Source organism: Dasypus novemcinctus, chromosome 2 (assembly GCF_030445035.2).
Source record: "Dasypus novemcinctus isolate mDasNov1 chromosome 2, mDasNov1.1.hap2, whole genome shotgun sequence".
Lineage (NCBI taxonomy): Eukaryota > Metazoa > Chordata > Mammalia > Cingulata > Dasypodidae > Dasypus > Dasypus novemcinctus.
The window spans coordinates 31709261-31733644 of record NC_080674.1 but is presented as its reverse complement, the minus strand read 5'-3'; the positions used below and the strand labels follow the sequence as shown (position 1 = coordinate 31733644).

At 33.9% G+C, this 24384-nt stretch overlaps 1 non-coding gene and 2 pseudogenes across 1 annotated transcript; 2 read left to right on the top strand and 1 right to left on the bottom strand.

The window, feature by feature from the left end:
• Positions 1–4035: 4035 nt before the first annotated feature.
• On the bottom strand, positions 4036–4371 carry LOC101414852 (small ribosomal subunit protein eS24 pseudogene; annotated as a pseudogene).
• Positions 4372–7414: 3043 nt separating this feature from the next.
• LOC101414406 (nuclear cap-binding protein subunit 2 pseudogene) lies at positions 7415–7897 on the top strand (annotated as a pseudogene).
• Positions 7898–9256: 1359 nt separating this feature from the next.
• On the top strand, positions 9257–9364 carry LOC111763800 (U6 spliceosomal RNA). The gene has a single exon (XR_002796603.1). It is a non-coding gene; the product is annotated as a U6 spliceosomal RNA (small nuclear RNA).
• Positions 9365–24384: the final 15020 nt, after the last annotated feature.

The window sequence follows — 24384 nt, the reverse complement described above, 5'->3', positions numbered from 1 at the left end:
GGATACTGGTATGGGATACCAATGACAGGTGATATATGGCTGACAGGGAGCTGTACAGAACATATGTCCAGGGTGCATGGTAATGATTGGATATACTCATAGTGGCAACAATTAAAAACCACAGCAGGGGGGGTACTGGGTTCCTGGCCAGTGGTGCTCTGTCGTGGTCCCTAGGGGAGCAGCGACAGTCTCCCAGGTACAGCAGCGGGGACCGGGAGGGAGTGAGGGTTCAACAGTGAGCCCCTGATGCTAATGACTATGCTTGTGAGCTGATAAACCTAAAATAAGAACAAGGCCTAGAGCAACATTGTGCCTGGGAATTTCCTCCTGTCAGCCTTCATGTTACTCAAATGTGGCCAGTCTCGAAGCCAAACTCAGCATGTAAATGCAATGCCTTCCCCCCAGCGTGGGACATGACACCCGGGGATGAGCCTCCCTGGCAACGAGGGACCACTATCAACTACCAACTGATGATGCAACTGGAAAAGGACCTTATACGGAAGGTTCAATGCGGATCAGCAGAATATCCATGTCTACATAAAATAACATGACTTTAAAATGCTGTTTGACCTAAAGTAAGGGGGAAATGGAAAGGAGAAATGAGTTTATATGGCTACGAGTTTCTAAAAAAGAGTCTGGAGGCTGGCAGAAGGATTGCCCTCATGCACAACTGAGCAGAGTCAGAGAGACAGATAAAGCAGATACAACCCCCAGATATTGGTTCCTTTGAAGGCTAAAGAGACCCATGAGAGTTATGGTCATGGCTGATGGGGTTAACTACCAGGGCAGATGGCCCCTCTTTGGAAATGGTGTTTATGTGTGATGAATCTGGACTCAGATGGGATCTCCCTTCATAAGACTTTCATGCTAATGTGCTGGAGGGGCAATTAATGTTGGGGTTTAAGATATATTTAGGGGATTTGAATCTCTGGACTGACAATGTGATAGCCAGGTCCTGAGCCTCAACAGACTCCAGCACCTACAATCTGATTTATTGGACTTACCACACTCAGCTAAGATGGAGTTGAAGAAGGACAATCACCACACCATGGAGCCTAGAGTGATTACAACTGAAAATGGGAGGATTGCATCCAGCATCCATGTGGAATCTGAGCCTCCTCTTGACATAGAGGTGCAATGGACACAACCAATCCAATGTCCACATAGAAGAGGTGGCATTGGATTGGGAAAAGTGGACATGGTGGACGATGGGTATGGGGAAAGGCAGGAAGAGATGAGAGGTGGAGGCGTCTTTGGGACATGGAGCTGCCCTGGATGGTGCCTCAGAGGTAATCACCGGACATTGTAAATCCTCACAGGGCCCACTGGATGGAATGGAGGAGAGTATGGGCCATGATGTGGACCATTGTCTATGAGGTGCAGAGGTGCCCAAAGATGTACTTACCAAATCCAATGGATGTGTCATGATGATGGGAACGAGTGTTGTTGGGGGGAGAAAGGGGGGGTGGGGGGGTGGGGTTGAATGGGACCTCACATATATATATATTTTTAATGTAATATTATTACAAAGTCAATAAAAATAAAAAATAAAAAATAATAAAAAGCTTATATAAAAAAAGAAAGAAGAGCAAATTAATTAAAAAACAACCAGGAGGGAAACAATAAAGATTAGATGAGAAATTAATACAGAGTAGAAAACAATGGAGAAAATCAACAAAACCAATTTTTGTTCTTTTAAAGGTCAACAACTTTTAAAAAAACTTTATCCAGACCAACCAGAAAAAAAAAATAGAGAAGACTCAAACTATTAATATCAGGAATGAAAAAAAGATCTATTTCAATTGCCACACAGAAAATAAAATTGACTTTAAGGGGATAACTATGAACAATTGTGTACAAATCAATTAGATAACCTAGATGAAATGGACCAATTTCTAGAAATAGATATATTACCAAAATCAACTAAAGAAGAGATCATATGAATAGACTTATGATGAGTAAAAATATTGAAGTAGCAATCACAACACTTTCCACAAAGAAATGCTCCAGCAAAGATAGATTAGCTGTTAAAGTCTACCAAATTTTGAAGATGTCAATTCATCACAAACTCTTACAAAAATAAAATAAAAAGGAACACTTGCAGACACATTATATATGATCTATATTATTCTAATATCAAAAACTATACAAAATAATCCCAAGAAAACTAGAGACCAATATCTTTTATGAATATAGACACAAAATCCTCAACAAAATCCTAGCAAACTGAATCCAATGACAAGTAAGAGATTTATATGCCATGACCAACAGGGATTTATTTCAGGAATGTAAGGTGAGTTTACCATCCAAAATCAATTAATGTAATGCACCATCTCAATAGAATGCACACATGATCATCTCATTTGATGTGGAAAACTGATGAAATCTAATGAAATTGTAAAATGAAGACACTCAACAAACTAGAAATAGAAAGGAACTTACTTAACTATTAAAGTTCATCCATGAATTACATATAGCTAACATAAAAATGATGAATGATGGAATGCTTTCCCTCTAAGGCCAGGAACAAGACAAGGATTTCTACTTTTACTACTTTTATTCAATATTACAATGTAAGTCTGAGCCAAAACAATTAGGTAAGTGCAAGAAAGAATTGGCATTATAAAACTTCCTTTTTTTTAAATAGCTGACATGATCTTTGTATGTGGAAAATACTAACTAATCATCTAAAAAAACTACTATTTAAACAGACATAGGTCTGCAAAATTGTAGGGTCCAATGTTAAAGGAAAAATCAGTTATATTTCTACACATTAGCCATAAACAAACGCAAAATAAAATTAAGAAAAAAATAATTTTATAATAGAATCTAAAACATTAAAATAATTAGGTATAAAGGTAACAAAATAAATTTAAAACTCATGAAAACAAAAGTATATAACTAATGGAAAAAAATTAAAGGAAATGTAAATAAAATACATCCTGTATTCTTGGGTCAAAGCCTCTAATACTGTTAAGATGGTAATTATCCCCAGATTGATAAACATTTTGGGTATGATCCCTGTCAAAATACCAGCTATTTTTCTTCTGGTAAAAATGTGCAAATAAAGGCTAAAAAATATATAAAATTTAAGGAACCATGACTAGTAAAAACAACATTGGGAAAAAATCAAAATTTGATGATTTGCACTTTTCAATATCAAAATTAACAAAACACCACAGGTATCTCATGCATAAGTTTAGATACATAGTTTAAAGGAATAGTATTAGGAATGCAGAAATAAGTGTATTTATGTTCATTTGATTTAAGCATAATTGTTGTATTAATTTCCTGAGTTCCCTGTAATTAATAAGCCATAAACTTGGTAACTTAAAACAATGAAAATTTATTCTCTCACTGTTGTGGAGGCTAGAAGTCTGAAATCAAGTTTTTGGCAGGGCCAAACTCTCTCTGAGGGCTCTATGGATGAAAGCTTTCTTGTTTCTTAGTAGCTTCTGTGGGGGACTGGCTTGTCACTGCATAACTGCTGTCTCTGCCTCTGTCCTCACATGGTCTTTTGTTTTGGTGACTTTTTTCTTCTTATAAGGGTACCAGTCATATTGGATTGAAGGACCAATCTATTGTAATATGTCTTCATCTTAATTTAAATAATTACATCTCCAATGGCCCTATTTCTAAATAAGTTTGCATACTGAGGTACTCAGGGTTCTGATTTCAACATACTTTTTGCAGGAAACAATTGAACCTGTAGAAATTGCCTGGAAAATGTGATGGGGAAGTTACCCTATTTTCTTTTCTTTTTCACTGAATGTTTAATGGGACAATACCTGAACCTGAGCATCAATCTAAATCTGCCAAAGCAGCAGACTGACATTTCCAGTAAACTTCAAATATATTTCAAATAACCAAACATATCAAAGTTTTTATAGTTTTATAGTTTTATTAATCATCTGGTGAAAAATCTGCACAATCACCAATTGAGTCACTGAAGAATCTTTACTCCTTCTGTTATCCAATCTCTGGCTCACTTTTTGCCAGCACCAACATTGGCCTTTGCACTCCCCCTGACTTTCTTCATTCTGTTCTTGCGTTCTTTTCGCTGTTTTCTTGAGGTCTTTTTCTTCTCATACAGTCCATGGCTTGCAAGTCTGTGTTTGGGTTCATTTTCTTTGCATAATCCAAGGAATCATATATCACGCCAAAGCCAGTTGTCTTGCCACCACCAAAATGGATTCTGAATTCAAATACAAAGATGACATCAGGTGTGTACATTTTGCCTAGTTTTTCCTTAATTTCTGTCTTATGTACTGTTGCCTTCCCACGATGAAGGACATTGATGACGATTTTTTTCCACTGAAGTAGTCTGTTGGCCATGAACTTCCTGGTCTGGATAGTTACGGTGTCATTCATGATGGCTAGAGTTCTTCCACCATATTTTCTTATCACAAATATTATTTGGTCAACTGTATATCTACAAGTAAATGAATGAAGTTTGACCACTGCTATACACTATGCACAAAAATTAACTCAAAATATATGATGTAAATATAGGAGCTATAACTATAAAATATATATGTATATATTTGTGACCTTGTGTTAAACATCTTAAATATTCCAACAAAAGCACACAAAAAAAGAAAATTAAACAATTAGACTTCATCAAAAATTTTATCAAAAGTGATTTTGTGCTTCAAAAGACACCATAAGAAAAGTAAAAATACAGACCACAGAATGGGAGAAAATACATTCAAACCATATGTCTTTAAGGGATTTGTATCCAGAATGTAGAGAGAACTCTAACAATTCAATATGAAAAAGAGAAATCAATTAAAATGTAACAAATGATCTGACTGGACATTTCTCCAAAGATACATAAATACACAATAGGAACTGAAGAGGTATTTAACATCATATATCATCAGAGAATGGTCTCAACCAGAATGACAAATGAATTCACATCCAGAAGAATGGATCCCATTAAAAGATATATAAAACCAAGTGTTGGTGAAAATATGGGGACATTGGAATCTTCCTACACTGCTAGTATGAATATAAAATTGTGAATCTGTTTTGGAAAACAAGCTAATAATCCCTGAGTATTTAATTACAGAGCGTTCATATGATTGAGCAGTTTCATTCCTAGGGTACACCTGTAGGAAATTAAAACATGCCACATATAAAACTGTACATGAATGTGAATAGCATTGTTACTCTTCCATAAAATGGAAAAATTCCAAATGTCCAAATGATAGATAAATAAAATGTCCATATAAGGATAATAGTTTGCCATAAAAAGGAATGAAATACTGATATATGCTACTTCATGGATGAACCTTAAACATAATATGCTATGTGAAAGAATCCAGTCACAAAAAATAGCACATATTTGTACAATTCCATTTATGTTAAATTTTTAGAATAGGCAAATATATAGACTTAGAAAAGAAATTGCCTGGGATTTTTTGGGAACATATTGACTGCTAATAGGTAAAACATTTTTGAAGGGTTATAAAAATATTATAAATTTAATTGTATTAATGGTTACCCAATACTGACTATACTAAAAACCATTAAATTGTACATTTTAATTGGGTGAATTATATGGCATGTCAATTATATGTCAAGATTTTTAATAGATTTGTGAGATGAAAAAGTATAATATTAACCCATAGAATAATGTTGGGCCTTATTTTCTTTTTGGTCTATATATGATAGAGGAATTCATCTTAAGATCATTTTATCATGTGTATTTAATATTATTAGTGACAGAAATGGCATGTTGTAGACAAACATTAAGATAAAAAGCTTCTGTAAGTCTATTAATACAATTTTTTTAGTATTACAAATTAAATTGAAAATCAAAACAAAACAGTCATATATGGGATACGCTATTAAGTGTGAAGTAGTGTAATTCTGTATTACATTTATTTTCTGGGTAATGCCAGGCAGGTTGATAGTAAAACTGCTACATAGAAGGCTCTTGAAAATGGAAAACTGAAAATGGAAAATTGAAAAGAGAAAATAGTTAAGTGTAAACTGGAAATGAGTCAGAATTAAAAGAAAAAAAATAGATAAATTAAACACTCTGAACCTAGGAACTTGAAATGCATATTAGCAAATATATTTATGCACTCAGCCATAAAGCATAATTAACAAAGATGGGGAACCTATAGACACATTTGAATGGCAAAGTGAACTATAAATACTCACTGTATGAATAATGAATGAACCATTCTATATTCCAGTAGTGTGAGAGCAAAGTGGAATTTGAGGCACATTGTTCAAACATTGTACAATAAATGAATGGACACTAGAAAACCTTGGGGCTGCTGTTAGACTAAGTTAGATGTGATGAACCGAATATATATACACAGATGGCATAGAAATTATGTGTGGAGGAGTTAAAATAAATATTCAAATTCTTATAACATTCATTCTATTCGGTGTTGAAGTATAATTTTCTCCTATTGAATGCAGGTTCAAATTAGTTACTTAGTTCTAACAAGTAGAATGTGGTGGAAGGTGTGCTTCAGGACACTCAAAGTCAAGTCTAAAAATGTGAATGCAACTTTTTTTTTTACTTTTCTTTGAGATTCTTTCCCTTAGAATTATGTCATCATGCTGTGAATAACCTCTGGTCAGATGTAAAGTCCATATATATATGATCTAATGGATGGCGCCCATGCTGAATCTCAGCTGACAGTCAACATTCACCATTCTAACCTCAGCCATCATCTGACTTCAGCTATAAATAATAACACCCTATTTTCAAGAATTGCAATCATAAATTGCAATGTGATGCAGTAAAATTTTCAATGAAATTGAAATATGTATGATAGGAGTATGTGTGTACAAATACACACACACAAGTAGGAGATCTGATATATTCGCAGGGATAATAGGATTCACTATTTTGTTTGGCACTATTTCTTAACTTATTACATATTTCAACTTCGGAAATTAAGTGAGAAATGATTTTTTTCCTAATATTGGAAACTTTAAGGTCATGGAGACATGTAAGTTCAGTGGAACTGAAATTCCTTATACTTATAAGAGAATACTTGGGAATTGTCTTGCCAATTAAGTAGTGGTTAGATGGTGATGATTTTCCCCCTAATTAGAGATGTTGTGTGTTTACAGAACAATCATGCATAAAATACAAGGTTCTCATATACCACAAAACCACCAATACCTTGCATTGGTATGGAACATTTTTTACAATTTATGGTAGCACATTTTAATAATTAAAGTCTGTAATTTAATTTAGGATTGACTGTTTGTGTAGTATATTTACATGTTTTTTTTAATCTGTATTCCATAATCACATATGCAATCTAACTTTTCCCATTTTAATCATATTCAGGTATATATTTCAGTGCTGTTAATTGCATTCACAAGTGATACACTACCATCATCATCCATTACCAAAACATCCAAAAGACGACTTTGCACTATGTCCTGTGCCCTCCTGTGTGTATTACATATCGACTCCTATGAGGAGCTGAGCCAGTAATGGGATCAGTACTTCTGAAGTGACAATGAAGAACAATAAAAATTACCAAAGAAAAGGTCTATGTTGTATGTCAGAAATCTTTCCTTTTACACAACTGAAGAACAAATCTATGAATTCTTCAGCAATAGTGGTGATAGTGACATAAAGAAAACCATTATGGGCCTGGATAAAATAAAATAAAAAAGTAACAGCATGTGGATTCTGTTTTGTGAAGTACCATTCAAGAGCAGATGCAGAAAATGTAATGCAGTACATACATGGAACAGTTCTGGATGACCGCATCATTCGCTCATATGGGAAGCAGGCTTTTATGCGGGCTGGTAGTATGACACCAAGTGACCTAGTAGCCCAGTAAGAGATTAGTATCTGCAAGACTATGATGCAGGGAGAGGAGGCTATGGAAGACAGGCAAAAAATCAGTGAGTGGATGAGAGCCCCATCATTGAAAACCTCACACTGTGGCCTGTCGAATTTGTTGAGCAGTACTGAAGGTCTACAAACCAGACCATTTTTACCAACCTTTGATTTACATCTTCACTGAGTTGGACATTTAATAATTTCCTCTCTGACAATTATTACAGGCAGAATCTAAAAGAATGCTTTCAATTCTGGTCTTAAAATCTTGACCATGTGTCAGATTCCCAGAATGATTTTCTGTTACCAGGTTAAAAACTGTGTTTTCTTGATGACAGATGAGATCTATAAAGTTGTTTAATCTGTTAGCTGAAAACACCACAATTCTTTTAGGAAGACAAGAAAATTTAAAAATTTGCTTTACCATGGTTAAGTCTGAATAGGTTTATAATCTACATTGGGGCTTGGATTTTTTAAAATTTTAATTTTGCAGAAGATAAAGTTTAATAAATGGAGTTTTGATATGTAGTATACCTTTGCTCTATATTAGAAACAGATGGCTGAAAACGGAATGATTTTTTTTAATTTTGCAATACTTAAAAAATCTTTTTTAAAGAAGATACTTAGATTTACATAAATGTTACATAAAAAATATAGGAGATTCACATATGCCCCCCTCCCTACCCCTCCCACATTTTCCTATGTTAGCAACATCCTTTATTAGTGTGGTACATTTTTTATAATTGATGAACTCATATTGGAGCACTGCCACTAAGTGTGGATTATTGTTTATATTATAACTCTCTACCACATCCTTTATTAGTGTGGTACATTTTTTATAATTGATGAACTCATATTGGAACATTGCCACTAAGTGTGGATTATTGTTTATATTATAACTCTCTACCACACAATTTTGTAAGGTATGATAAGATATACAATGTCCTATATCTGTCATTGTAACATCATTCAGGGTAATTCCAATGTCCCAAAAATGCCACCATATTATGTCTATTTTTCCCTTCTCCCTCTCCTCAGAACCTCCAGTGACCATTGCCTGCATATCAATGTAAAAATTTCTTCCATTGCTAGAATAACTGTATGTCTACAGTAGAATATCAGTAAGTCTACTCTAGTCCATTGTTCATTCCCCAATCCTGAGAATTCAGGGATGATGGTGCCTACTCCACCTCTAATTGAGAGGGAACTTAGATACCATGGAGGCAGATGGATGGGACTATCTTGCCTACAGTTGTAGATGCTCTCTCTTCCTTGGGATAGTCGTTGCTCATCATCATTTCCTTGTTAGTTTTCCTGGCTGAGTCCAGTGAACTAGAGAGTGGGGTTTCTATGTTGAATTTCTAACCTCTAAAGGCAACCTTGAATCAAGGGACCTACCTAAATGTACGGTCCAAAGTTAAGCCTTAGGTGCTCACTTTGGCAGCACATATACTAAATTTGAAATAGTACAGATAAGATTAGCATGGTCCCAGAGCAAGTTTGACAGGCAAGTTGTGTGAAACATTCCACAATTTGACTAAATGTTACTATAACTAAATAGATTTATCACCTTTATTTTTCAGTAATCATTTTGCTTTGTATGAAATAATTTATCTTTTCATTTTTGACTACTTTACAAAACTGTTTTATGACTTTAACTTCCAGGACATTCAAATGCTTGGAGAAAGACTATATAAGTAAGCAATATATGTGATTCTGTAATGAAGTTTTGGTGCAGTTTTTGGTTTATTGTAAAGCATTTAGGAAGAATAAGAAACCTCAAAGTATGCTGCATTTACCCTGTGTTATAATAATTGATACTTTTAGAGAAGATTTATTGTGTTTCTGAATTTACTACATTTGACTGAACAGTAGCTTTGAATCTTTCACAGAGGATTAACGAAAGGTAAGGACTGATTTTCACTTATTTATATTGAATTTGACTATCAAAAATAAAGGATTTCTAGTGATTCATGTTCATGAAATGGAATTTAAAGTTTGAGGGATTATTGTATTTCCCAAGAAGACATTTATTATGCTATAGCTTTTTGAAAGTTTTTAAAATTAATTTTTTTCTTCTTTATTTTCTTTTAAATGTTACATTCAAAAAATATGAGGTCCCCATATATCCCCCACCCCACCCCTCCCACATCAACAACCTCTTCCATCATTGCAGCACATCCACTGCACCTGGGGAATACATTCTGGAGCACTGCAGCACCACATGGACAGTGGTCCACGTTGTTGTTTTATATATAAATAAATTTCACTTAGAAATTAAAAACAACTTTTAAAATGCATCTTCATTTACAAAAGTTTTCCTTTGTATTTTGATACATTTTTATTTTTTATTTTTTGTTCAAATATCGACTTTCTGTAAGAACACTATTAAATTTATACTATTTTAAACGAAATATCAATAAAACTTTCTGCTGGGTCAGTTACTTTTAAAAAAAGTTAAAACTTAGTCCTGAGAAGTCACCACTTGCTTCTGTGCTTTATGTGCATCATGAGGAAATTCAGGTTCAGGACTCAGGGGATAGTTACTAAACACACTCTTTTCTTCAAAAGAGATACAAGTTATACCTAAATCTAAAGAAAGCAAGAGTCCATATTACTGAGAACTTCAACTGTTCCAAAGTGTTTGCACTGTTGGTAGGAAATGTGATGAAATAACAAAGGATAAATTAAAACATTGCCTTGAAATTATGAAGGCTGCTGAGAGGTCCATTAGGTATATGATTTTCATTTTCAGAATGATCTAGGGAATGGAGTGGGTTTAACAAAAGCTTGAAGATAGAGAAGATGTTTAAGAAAAATGATTAGATAATTTTCCCTCAGGCAATTGTCTTTTTTAGCCAACTCTTTCATTGAAGTCTATTTTGTTTTTATGCTATTTCAAATGAATTGTACTTACATACATTCAGAGCTGATGTTCTCTACAGAGAGGGGAATCTAGCAAATTTATTATGTATTTGTAGGGTAATGAGTTATTTGCCTGTAAAACTCTACGTGAGCTGTTGCTCACTTAAAAACATTGGTCTAGTATAATTTTCCCTGATAAAAGTGAAAGAGTTTGTGAAAGTTGGGGTTGAAGTAATTTCATGTGAACATCTTTCTTTCATGTTATAGTAACTAGGTTTGCTCATGAACTTCAAACTGTTTATTAGAATTTTTAAAAGAACTATAACTAGTTGTAAGTGCTTAGGAAGAAACCATTTGTAAATGCTTAATTTATTGGTAATATATTATTTTTTTCTAATTTAACTATAGTTTCAATTAGTATATTTTATACTATTTTGTATTTAACGTGAGATTTCATCAGACCTTAAAAACACAGGTTGGTTCATATTTTACTGACTTTTCTGTGGCAGGTCACTTTTCAATAAAGTTGTATCAACATAAAAATTCCAAAATTCCGAATAGGACCCTATACATTTTAAGCCTTAACTTCCCATTCCCTAACCCTACCTCATCCCCGTAACCAATATTCTATATTCAGACTATGATTGTTTTAAGTCATTAAGATCTGCAAGATTTTTCCTTTGTATCTGGCTTACTTCACTCTACCTAATGTCTTCAATTCTCATCCCTGTTGTCAAATGTATCAGGACTTCACTCATTTTCACAACTCAACAATATTCCATTGAAGCATATAACGTATTTCATGTATCCATCAGATGATTGACATTTTGGTTGCTTCCACATTTTGGCAATTGTGAATAATGCTGCTATGAACAGTGGTATAGAAGTTTGATATGGTTATGAATTCCAAAAATAGATATTGGATTATGTTTGTACTCTGGTCTGTACCTGGGTGTGATTGAGTTATGATCAGGGCTTTGATTTTGGACCATGCCATTAGGGTGTTGCGTCCCCATCCCTTGTTGGGCGGGGACTCAAAGATAAAAGGCATGGCGAAGGACAGAGTTGAGGGCTTTTAATGTTGGAGTTTGATGCTGAAGCTGGAACCCAGGGAGAGAAAGACACAGCCATTTACCTGATAGTCTACAACTGACCTTGTGGAGAAAACAGAGGAACTGAGCCCAGAGTAACCCAGGAAGCCTGAACCTTTGCAGATGTTTGGCAGCTATATTGTTCCAACACGTGAAAATAAACTTTGGTGAAGGAAGTAACTTATGCTTTATGGCCTGGTATCTGTAAGCCCCTACCCCAAATAAATACCCTTTATAAAATCAACCAATTTCTGGTATTTTGCATCAGCACCCCTTTGGCTGACTTATACAAGTGGTATATAAATATCTGTTCAAATGTCTGCTTTCAAATCTTTTGGGTATATACCTAAAAGCAGGATTGCTGGGTCATATTGTAGATATATACTTAGCTTTCTGAGGAACTGCCAAACTGTCTTCCATGGTGAATGTACCATTTTACATTGTCACCCACAACCAATTGTTGTTCTTATTTCTCTGCATCTTCTTCAACACTTGCTATTTTCTGTTTTTTGTGATTTTTTAAATTTAGTAGCAGCCATTCTAATGTGTGTGAAATGGTACCTCATTGTGGTTTTGATTTGCATTTCCCTGATAGATGGTGATGTTGAGCATCCTTTCATGTGCTTTCTTTCCGTTTTTATACCTTCTTTAAAGAGAAGTCAGTTCAGGTCTTTTACCTCTTTTAAATTCAAATTGTTTGCTTGTTTTTTGTTAAGTTGAAGGTTTTCTTTATACATAATGGATTTTAGTCCTTTGTCAGATACATGGTCTCCAAATATTTTCTCATATTTTATAAATTGTCTTTTTATTTTCATGATAAAGTCCTTTGAGGTTTTTTGGTATATGACAAATTCCCATTTATTTTTTTTTTTCTTTTGTGGCTGTACTTTGGTTATAACGTTTAAGAAGATATTGCCTTGCCTTTACCTATAAAATTGTGCAGGGAAGAATGTAAACTACAATGTAAGCTAAGTCCACAGTTAGTAGCAATACTTTAATATGTGCTCATCAATTGTAACAAATGTACCAAACTAATGAAAGATGTTGTTAATGTGGGAAAGTGAGGCAGGGGGAGGGTGTGAGGCTTATGGAATCACCTATATTTTTATGTAATATTTATGCAATCTAAAGTTTCTTTAAAAACCTTGTGCCTAACACGAGGTCCAGAAGATGATTCCCTATGTGTTCTTCTAGGAGTTTGATAATTATGTCTCTTATATTTAAGTCTATGATCCATTTTTAGTTGGTTTTTGTACATAGTATTATGTGGGACTCCTCCTCCTCCTCCGCCTCCTTCTTCTTCTTCTTCTTCCTCTTCCTCTTCCTTTTCCTCTTCTTTTTTTTTGCCAAAGGAGAACCAGTTTTCTAGCACCATTTATTGAAGAGACTATTCTTTCCCAATTGACTTTTTTTTTGCCATCTTGACAAAAGTCAGTTGGCCATAAGAGTGAGGGTTGATTTCTTAGCTCATAATTTTATTCCATTGTTCTATATGCCTGCACTTGTTTCAGTATCATGCTGTTTGATTACAATGACTTTGTAATAAGTTTTAAGACCTATAAGTGTGAGTCTTCTAACTTCATTCAACATGGCTTTAGCAATTCAGGGCCTCTTATCCTTTCATATAAATTTGATGATTGGCTTTTCCATTTCTTCAAAGAAGATTGCTGGAATTTTGACCGGGATTGCATTGAATCTATAAATTGCTTTGGGTAGTATTGACATCTTAATGATATTTAGTCTTCCAGTCCATGAATATGGAATATCCTTCCATTTATTTAGGTCTTCTTTAAGTTATTTTAACAGTGTTTTGTAGTTATATTTGTACAAGTCCTGATCTATTCCTAGATATTTGATTCTTTTAGTTACTACTGTGAATGGAAATTTTTCTTGCTTTCTTATTCCAATTGTTCATTGCTTATATTCAAAGACACTACTGATTTGGGGTATTGATCTTATTCCCCACTACTTTGTTGAATTCAGTTATTAGTTCTAGGTGCTTTGTTGTGGATTTTTCAGGATTTTCTGTTTATAGGATTACATCATCTGCAAATAGGGAAAGTTTTACTTTCTTCTTTCCAATGTGGATGAGTTTTATTTCTTCTTCTTGCCTAAATGCTCTAGCTAGAACTTCCAGTACAATGGTAAATAACAGTGGTGACAATGCACATCCTTGTCTTGTTCCTGATCTTAGAACCATTAATTAGTGTGTTAGCTGTGGGCTTTTCATATATGCCCTTTATCATGTTGAGGAAGTTTCCTTCTACTGCTATCTTTCAAAATGTTTTTTATCAAGAATATGTACTGTATTTTGTCAAATACCTATTCTGTGTGGATTGAAATGACCACGTTTTTTTTTTCTTCATTCTGTTATTGCAGTGTATTACATTACTTGATTTGCCTATGTTGTACCAACCTTGCATATATTGGATAAATTCCCCTTGATCATCATGTATAGTAATTTCATATGTTTTTGGATTCAGATTGATAGGTTTCTGTTGAGGAAATTTGCATCTACACTTTAAAGAGTTATTGGTCTCTACTTTTATTTTCTTATCATATCTTTATACTTTTGATAACTATCTTGGTTTGGTATGAGGGTAATGGTGGCCTCATAGAATGAGGTAGGGAGTATTCCCTTCTCTTCAACATTTTGGAGGATTTTGAGCAAAGTTAGAGTTAAATCATGTTGGAATATTTGGCCCAGGGCCTCCTGACCCATGTGGTGAATTTGGCCCGCATGCAGTGCTGATGAGAGCAAGGAGTGCCATGTCACACAGGGGTGTTCTCCACATAGGGGAGCCCCAAGAGCAAGGAGTGAGCCCTGTAAGGAGAACCACCCCGCATGAAAAAAGTGCAGGCTGCCCAGGACTGGGGCCACACACACGGCTATCTGGCACAGCAAGATGACACAACAAAAAGAAACACAGATTCCCGATGCCGCCGACAAGAATACAAGTGGACACAGAGAGCAGACAGCTGGAGTGGGGGCGGGGGGGGGGAAGGGAGAGAAATAAATAAAAATAAATCTTAAAAAAAAAAGAATTCCACTGTGATTCCATCTGGACCTACCTGGTATTTCTTTTTGGGGGAAGTTTTTGATTGCTGATTCAATCTACTTACCTGTCATTGGTTTGTTGGTTCTATTTCTTCTTGATTTAATGTAGGTAGTTTGTGTGTTTCTAAGAATTTGCCCATTTCATCTAAAATAAATTTTGTTGGCATATGGTTGCTTATGGTATTTAGTTATAATCCATTTCATTTCAGTGGGTCAGTAGAAATATTCCCAATTTCATATCTTATTCTCATTATTTGTACTTTATCTCTTTTTTCATTGTCAGTCTAGTTAAAGTTTTGTTGATTATGTTAACTCTTCAAAGAACCAATTATTGGTTTTGTTGAATCTATTTTTTTTTAAGTTTTATTTCATTTATCTCTGCACTAATCTGTTATTTCCTCCTTTCTGCTTGCTTTGGATTTAGTTTTCTCTTCTTAATCTAGTTCTTCCAATTTTAAGGTTAGCATTTATAGCTATAAATTTCCTCTCAGTAATGCCTTTTCTGCATCCCATAAGGTTTGGTATGCTGTATTTTCATTTTCATTCACCTCAATATATTTCCTAATTTTGCTTCTGCCTTCCTCTTTAACCAATTTGCTGTTTAAGATTACGTTTTTTTGTTTTAATTTCCACGTATTTGTGAATTTTCCCTTTCTCCCTCTGTTATTTATTTCTAACTTCATTCTGTAGTGGTTGGAGTATATGCATTGTATGATTTCAGGTTTTATTTTTTCATTTATTAAGACTTGTTATGTAATGCTACATATAATCTAGCTTGGAGAATGATCCATGTACACTCTAGAAGAATGTGTATTCTCTTTTCATTGGGTGCAGTGTTTTACGTAGGTCTAATTTGTTTAACTTAATTCCTTATTAATTCTTCCCACTAGTTTTTTCTATTATTGAGAGTGGTATGTTAAAATTTCTTACTATTAATGTTGAACCATCAATTTCTGCCTCTTATTCTGTCAGTTTTTTATTCATATGTATCTGGGGCTCTGCTGTGAAGTGCATATATTTATATTTGTTACATTTTCTTTGTGAATTGAACCTTTTATCATAATATAATGATCATCTTTGTATCTCATAACATTTTTTACTTAAAGTCCACTTATCTGATATTAGTAAATCCATCCTGGTTCTCTTTGGATACCAGTTGCATGATATATTTTTCCATCCTCTCATCCCCTTTCAACCTACTTGCATTTTTTGCTGTAAGGTGGTTCTTTCATATAACATTGATTTGGGCCATGCTTTTTTATCTATTCATCCAATCTCTGCCTTTAGACTGGAGTTTAATCCATTTACATTTAAAGGCACTACTGATAATAGCCATTTTGCTAATTATCCTTTGTATTTCTCATGTCTGTTTGTCCCTCGGTTCCAAGAAAGCCTATTTTTCTATTAGTTTGCTTTCTTATGATGTACCATATTGACTGCCTTCTCATTACTATCTAGATATATTTTTCATCTGTTTTCCTTGTGGTACCATAAGGTTAACATTTAATATCTTCAATATATAATAGTTACATTTGTTTTGATACCTACTTAAGTTTGATAACATGAACATATAATTTTCCTATACTACTTTGTACCCCCATCATTTTTTTGGAATTGTTATCACTTATATTTGTATATTGTATGTCCAAAAACCAAGATTTATCATTATAATTTATGCATTTGCATTTTAACACCTGTAGGAAGAGAGAAGTGGCGTTATATACTAAACAATACAATACAATAATACTAGCATATATAGGTGCCCAAATGGTTACCTTAACCACATCTTATTTCTGAATGCTGCTTTGAACCACTGTCTAGTGTCCTTTCATTAGAATCTGTAGAACTCCATTTAGCATTGCATTTAAGGCAGATCTAATGGTGGTGTCCTCCTCAGCTTTTGTTTATCTGAGAATGTCTTAGTCTCATCCTAATTTTAAAGAGAGTATAGCCTGATATAAAAGTCTTGTCTGACAGATGTTTTCTTTCACCACTTCAAGAATTTAAATCCACTGTTTTCTTGACTCCATAGTTTGTGATGAGAAAACAATAGTCAATCATATTAGGATTCCCTTGTATGAAATACATTGCTTTTATCTTGTAGCTTTCAGTAATCTCTCCTTGTCTTTTGTATTTGATAGTGCCATCAATATATTATGGGCTATTTACTTCTTCATGTTTATACTGGTTTTTCTCTGAACTCTGTTATATGCATATCCATGTCTTTTGCTAAATTTGGGAAGTTCTCTGTCATTATTTCTCTGACTATTCCTTCTTCCCTTTCTCTCTTTTTTCTCCTTCTGGGACTACCATAATGTGTATATTGGTATGCTTGATGGTATTCCATAGCTATGATAAGATATTTTGCCTTTATTTCAAGTGTCTTATCTTCAAGTTCAATGATTTTTTCTTCTGTCAGCTACATTCTGCTTTTGAAACTCTCTGAGGCATTTTTCAGTTCAGTTATTGTGGTCTTCAAATTCAGTAGTCCTACTTGTTTCCTTTTAAAATCTCTATGCCTTTAGTTGGACTCTCACAATATTCACTCATTGTTTTTCTGATATCCAGTGTTTATCTCTCAGCACTTTCTGACACCTCTTTAAACATTTTTAGATCATTTTTAAGAGGCTTTGTTTGTTATTTCACATCCTCATCTTTTTTATTGGTATTTTCTATATTTTTGTCCTCTTCTTTTGGGAGGGCAATCATTTCCTGTTTCCTTATTTGTCTTGTACTCTTTTTTTTGCACATTATGCTTTTTAATATTTTAGAATGTTAACTCTGGGATTTATTACCTTGTATTTCTGTTTCTTGATTTTGTAGCCAGTTGGTGATAAAACAGATTTTCTTGAGCTTTAACCCTCCTATCAATCCATTTTGCCAAAGGTGAATGCATTGTGTTTTTCCTTTCTTATATCTTTTTCTGGGTTTTTGCTTATTGGTTGTTTTGGAGTTGTCCTGTTTATAGGACCTTGGTTGTACTTTCTGTTTCTAAGGGTACATCCCTCCTCACCTCCCTCCCCGCCCCAGGTAACTGAAGCTTGCAAGTCTTTGTCCCAGATGATCTGACTCTATAGTATTTTACATACCTTTCATTGTCTCATGTTGATTTTGCCTGAAGTCAAAGCAAATGCAGCCCTTCAGCTAACTTTCTTCCATATCTCTGAGGAGCTCTGCATCTTTCAATCTGTACTAACATTAACCCTCTCTTAGTTGGGTTGAAACCATGGCTGTTACTGACTTGTCTGAGTAAGTTGAAGCAATAGCTAGCAAAGCTGGATCTTAATTTCTTATCAAGAGCTGTGTTTACCCCACTTTGAAAACCACAGCTTTGGACAAAGTTTCAGTAGGTATCAGAATTGCACTAGAAAGTTCCTACCCTACCATGCACTGCTCTCTTCATCAATTGAAATTCACTCCCCTCCCAGTCGAGTCCACCAAATCCTTTGAAATCATACTTTCCCAGTCTTTAATATCTAAATATAAAGTATCATATTCTTAAAAAAAAAACAACAACTGTGGTCAGTGATGGACAATGCACACCCTTGTTCATGGATAGGAGGACTCTTATGCCACTTTCTATCAGCAACAAAGACCCAGGAACTGGACACTGCAGCAGCCTGCTGCTATAGTGGGGGATGGGTACCAGTAGTCACCACATGGTAACAGTAATTTACCATATTTTTTACTGGAATTTTTAATCATTCTCCTCCTGCTCTTCCCTGGATGCTGTACAGTGTTCTCCTGGAATTTGGAATTTCAAAATAATTGTGTCAGACAGATCCTACTTGTTTAATAGTTATTTGAGTAGAAAGAATAAGTCCTTACTACTAATCATAATCCTCACGATCATACAAGGTGCTGGTGAAGGGTTGATGTATGGGGCACATCTATGATGTTATGCATGTTTGCTTTGTAAGTTCACAACTTTTGCTATACATTTAATTGTTTATGTATATTCATATATAAATGATATAAATATAATAATAGTAGGGTTGGTTGGGGGAAAATAGTTTGGTTAGTAGTAATATTTTGACAATGCTCTTTAATCATTAGTTAAAAAGGTTCAACAACAATGCAAGTTATTGGTGGTAAGGTGAGTTATGAAAATCCTGTAGGATGTTATATATGTTTGTTTTGAAAGTTCACAACTATTATTATACACTTATTGTTTATGTATATTTATGTATGAGTGGTACACATCACTAAATAATTAAAAAATAATAATGAGTCCTGAGCACGCTACTCCACCATCTTCCCCAGAAATCTCAGTTGTTGAAGATTTTTGCATTGGATGTTAACCCGTTGGGTATTTACACACAAATTGAGTTTTTAGTATTTTTCAGGAAAAAAAAGTTCTCATTTAATTCTTGGAAAGTCAGAACAATGAGATAACTGGAAGTAGGAATTAAAAGATGAGAAAAGAGACCAGGAAGTTATTTGTATTGACTGAATGAAATGATGAACATTTTAACTAGTACAGGAACATTAAAACTGAGGAAAACAGGATCAATATAAGAGGTATTTAAGAAGTATATTTAGTAAAATGTTAAAATAAGTGATGAGGGTAGAGTAGGAGAGAAAAGTTGAAAATGATTCTTGTAATCTAGTCTTGTTTATCTGATAAGTGGCATGTCTATAAAAATGAAAAACAGTAAGAGAATATATTAGTTATAAATATATGAACTTAGGAGCTATTATGAATTTACAGATATTCACTATATATTTTGAAATATATACAAGTTTTCTGTAAATGTTTGTTCCATGCAATAAATGTTATTTAAAAATTTAGCATAATTTTACATCTACAGGAAGAATTCAATAAATGTACAAAATATGACAGTATGGGGAAAATCAGGCAATACTCAGTTGTGCAAGATACTGGAGAAGATGATAGGGATTTTAAAAAGAGTACAAGTAACTGGGCCCAGATTAGAAAGTATGAAAGTTGCATTATTCTTTAAAGCAATAAAGGAAGAATAATTGGCTCAGAAAGAGAATTGCAAGGTGGAACAGATGTGTATAAAATGTTCAATCAAGTAATATGTTCATTCTTATTGTGAGTGAACATTCTATTATGAGTGAAGACTGTGTCAGTTGGTTGAGGGAAAGAATAAGAACCTTTAGACAGGTGGAAACATACAGAGAAAAGTAAAAGAGCACTAAGGAACTAAACGAGGATTAAGAATACATTTTAAAGATCTAACTGCAAGTTAATTCCATATATTTATACACACACCTATTCTTTAAAACCAAAAGATAGTAAAAGAAAATAATGTTAGAGGAATTGGTTATAGACAGAATGAGGGAACTGCTAAGGTGACTTTCAGATGTATGACTGTAATATTTTTGAATAGTGAAAAATGGAAAAATGAAATTTTGAACTAATGTACTAGTATATTTGTATATTCTTTAGAGAAAGGCAGTTTTAAAAGCTCGTGAAAAATATTTAGGTGATATGAACTTTCTATCATATTATTTGGGATTGAATTTGCAATCATATGCCACAAAAGATTTAAAAATATAATAAAATTGTGGTTTGTGTAATGGGCAGTGCTAGGTTGTGGAGATACAAAGCTGAATATCAAAAAGAAGTTTAAAATAACTTGGTCTTCCAAGATTGCAATGTTTCTGGGAGATAACAAAAGTAGATATATTTAAGAGCCTCATCCATCCAACGAAACAAACAACAAAATTTTTGAAGAAAGCAAACAAAACAAACAAAAATGGAGGCTAGACTCCAAAAGCAAAGAGCATATTTCTATGTGAGCTTCAGCAGATTTTTCTTGCTGGTATTACAAAAGTCTTAATGGAAAATAAAATATGTAAGTAGATCTCTAATTATGGATCATTTTTCCAAAAACAATAGGAATTAGTTATATCTTCATAATTTATTGAATTTTAGGGAGATTAATACAAGTAATTAGTTAGTGAAATTCTGGCCGTATAAGGTGTATTGGAGAAAAGAGTGACCCTAGACCAGGACAAGAAAAGGGTGATTAATGTATTATTTATATAGGAAAGAAATAATGAAGAAATGATTTGAATGATTACTTGGAAATAAAACAAGGGAATATGTGATAAAACTTTTATGGATTAGTGTAACATAACTCAGCAGCCAAGTGGCTATAAGGGAAAAAAATAAGAAAGACTTCTAAATGATGAGTTTGATTTGCAACCAGACAAACTAAAATAATTTTTCTTAGAGAAATCCATATGGACTCCTGAATAGCTATAAATATAGTTTTGACTTAGAATATCTACTCATCAATTTAATCAGTATTATTTTAGCAGCATAAATATGCCTTTCATATGAAAATATAGCCCTGCATCAAACTATGAGTATTTACAGAAATTCATAATATAAAATTTGTAAGGAAAAGCAAACATCAAGTTAAAACAAAAATCAAGTATATATTTTTCTGTATGGCTACCTGGCATTTTGAAATCGTTCTAAATTAGCTTTTAAAAATAAATTCCTAATAAATTAAATAAATTAAACTAAAGTTTTGAGATATTCATACACGGATTCTGTCTTACCTTAGATGAATACCAGAACTTGTTTTGGAACACAGCATGTTGATGAGTTGCCAAAGCTTTTCAATTAATTAAATCACTATATTTGGTTCTGTCTCTGATGGGTTTATTGCTTATCCCAAGCAGGTGTTGATGGATTAGGACTTTTTTCTCTGGCTGATTCCTGATTAAATTTGGACAAAGAACCTGACAGCTGTTATATCTCTGTTTTCCTTCAAATCAGAAGGCAGACAGTATAACATGAGGAAAATGTGTGAGAACCATCTTATAGAGATTTTCTTTTAACAATAGATATAAAAGACACAATATTTTAATAATTTCTGACTCAATCATGAGGTCCATTTGAATTGAACAAATATGAGCAAAAATAATTTCAATGTTTAATTTATTGATTGAACTACAAAGTAGAGGATGTGGTATTAAATGCCCATTATCTGTATTAATTTATCTTATTCACAGGATGGAAGAATTTTATGCTTTCAGGATTCTTATCCTCCAGATGAATATGGCTGATGATAAGTGTCTATCTAATCTTCTCTCATGATTCATGATTTAACTGCACTAGATTTCTACTAAATGGCCTTTTTCTGTCCAGAGACATTAGGTAGGTATTGAGGCCATCATTTAAACAGAAATTTTTATTAGATTTCAATCTACTATGTATTGAAATAATTTAAACACAGTTTGGTTTAATGAAGGAAAATTATTTCAGAATCATATTTTCCATATAAGCTTTATGCTTCCCTCAGATCTGTTTCATATTTTCATATGTAAGCATGATAGAATTTATCCAAAAAATTACAAATATAATAATTATGTCTGTTTATTGCTTTTGCTTTCTTAAAGCTGATAGCATACCTTCTTTTGCAGCAAGGAGAGAAGAAATCTATTCAGATCCCTCCCTCCCTATAGTGTCTCCTTTTAGCAAATAAATATGTAAAATAACTGTTTATGAAACACATAAGATAAATTTTATTATACACATATCTTGCCTCTCCTCAGTTTCCCTCATTCTCACTTGTCTCCTGCTTCTTTTCCACTTTCTCTTCACTGAATAAGCAGTGCAAGCCACTGTGAAGAGCCACATTATTCCACAATCTGAGAGTAACTAAACAAAGTTCTGGGACTAGAACTTGGTTAAAACACTACACAGTGCAAGGTATCTGGCTTCCCCAGAAGCTTCCTGAAATCAGGTGATGGTACCTGGTATGTGGTATCATGGTGGTGGTGGCTGAGTCAATTCCTCATGGAGAAACTTCCATGAAGAGGAAGAAAAGGGGAAAAAAAAGACAAATTATTCTCCATTCCTTCTTGCAGTGGACAATTTAGAGGCAAGTTTTTGTATGGCCTGTATATTAGTCAGTCAAAGGAGTGCTGATGCAAAGTACCAGAAATCTGTTAGCTTTTATAAAGGCTATTTATTGGGGTAAAAGCTTAAATTTACAAGAATAAGTTGCATTCCTCACCAAAGTCTGGTGCCACATTTGGAGCAAGATGGCTGCCAGTCTCTGCAAGGGTTTAGTCTTCCTCTTCCTCTTAAGGCTCCATGGTCCCAGCTTCTTCAGATCTCAGCTATAAGCTAACATGAGACCCATTTCTTTCCCAGGGGCATTTTGCTCTCTGGGCTAAGCTGCAGCTGAATGCTGTCAGTCTCATCTCTCTTCCTGGGGCCTCAGCTGTGTCTTTGGAGCTGGGGACTCAACCATGCATTCCCTAAAGATGTGGTTGAATCAAAACCCTAGTCTTGAGTAAAAGTAAAACCACTGAATTTAATACAATCACGGGGCATCACACCCAGAATAACAGACTAATTTACAAACATAATCTATTTCTTTTTGGAATTCATAAATAATACCAAACTGCCACAGTCTGTCAGAAGACATCAATAGAGAGCACACTTGCCCAGCAACCAGCTCAAACCATCGACAGCTTATGAAGCTTTGACTAGTACATTTGTTTCCCTTCTTTCTCTGCCTCAGTATCTGTCTCCTTCACTCTCCCTGATTTGCAAGTGCTCCAACCCTACAACCCCCCAAATAAAAACCAAAAGTATGCACTCTTAAGCCTAGTTTTGGCATTGCTTTCAAGGAAACTAGATCTAAAACACAAAGGTAAAGATATTCCATTTGTCATCTCAGACAATCCTTTAAGAAAATTGTGCTATGTAAGAGAGTTACCTATCCTTGTGTTTGGGATTTAAGATAGTTTCCTACCACAGTACAAGGATCGAGAAGACTTCTCTGCCAAAGGGACAGATGGATCAAAATCAAATATATGATACTCAATGTTAGGTGACATATATGCCTGATTATTTATATATTATCTTTAAAACCAGAAAATAATGAAGACATAATTATGATTTACTTTACCCAATAAGTGTGCTTTGCATTTTTCCCATCTAAAACAATGAAGGGGAAATAAATGCAAGCTATTGATTAATAGCATATATATATTGCACTCAGTACACAGAATGAGAAATAAGAATGATCAAGATTCAAATTTCTGAATTTTCCAGTTTGTTAAATTCTCTGAATTTCAATTTTATGATTAGTGATGGCAGAAAATGCTATTTAAATAACAGGACTTTCCAAGGGCTACACTAAATTAAAAGACATGTCAGACTATAGCAAAAAGGCAGATATTGCATGATGCATAATTTTCTGTCCATTCTCTTACCTGGGTGATAGTGGTCTTCATACATGCTGATAATTATGATATTTGTTAACCTTATTTTGGCATTAGAGGTTGTTACAATTTATTTATCTATCAACTTAATTACCTATTTTAAAGAAACTTTAGATTACATAAATGGTACATAAAAATTATATATAGGGGATTCCCATATGCCCCACTTCCTCCCCCTCACACAATTTCCCACATTAACAACATCTTCTTTAGTGTGATACCTCTGTTACAAGAATACAAGCATTGCCACTAACTGTGGATTATAGTTTGTATTATAGTTTACACTCTGTCCCACACAATTTTGTAAGCTAGGACAAAAT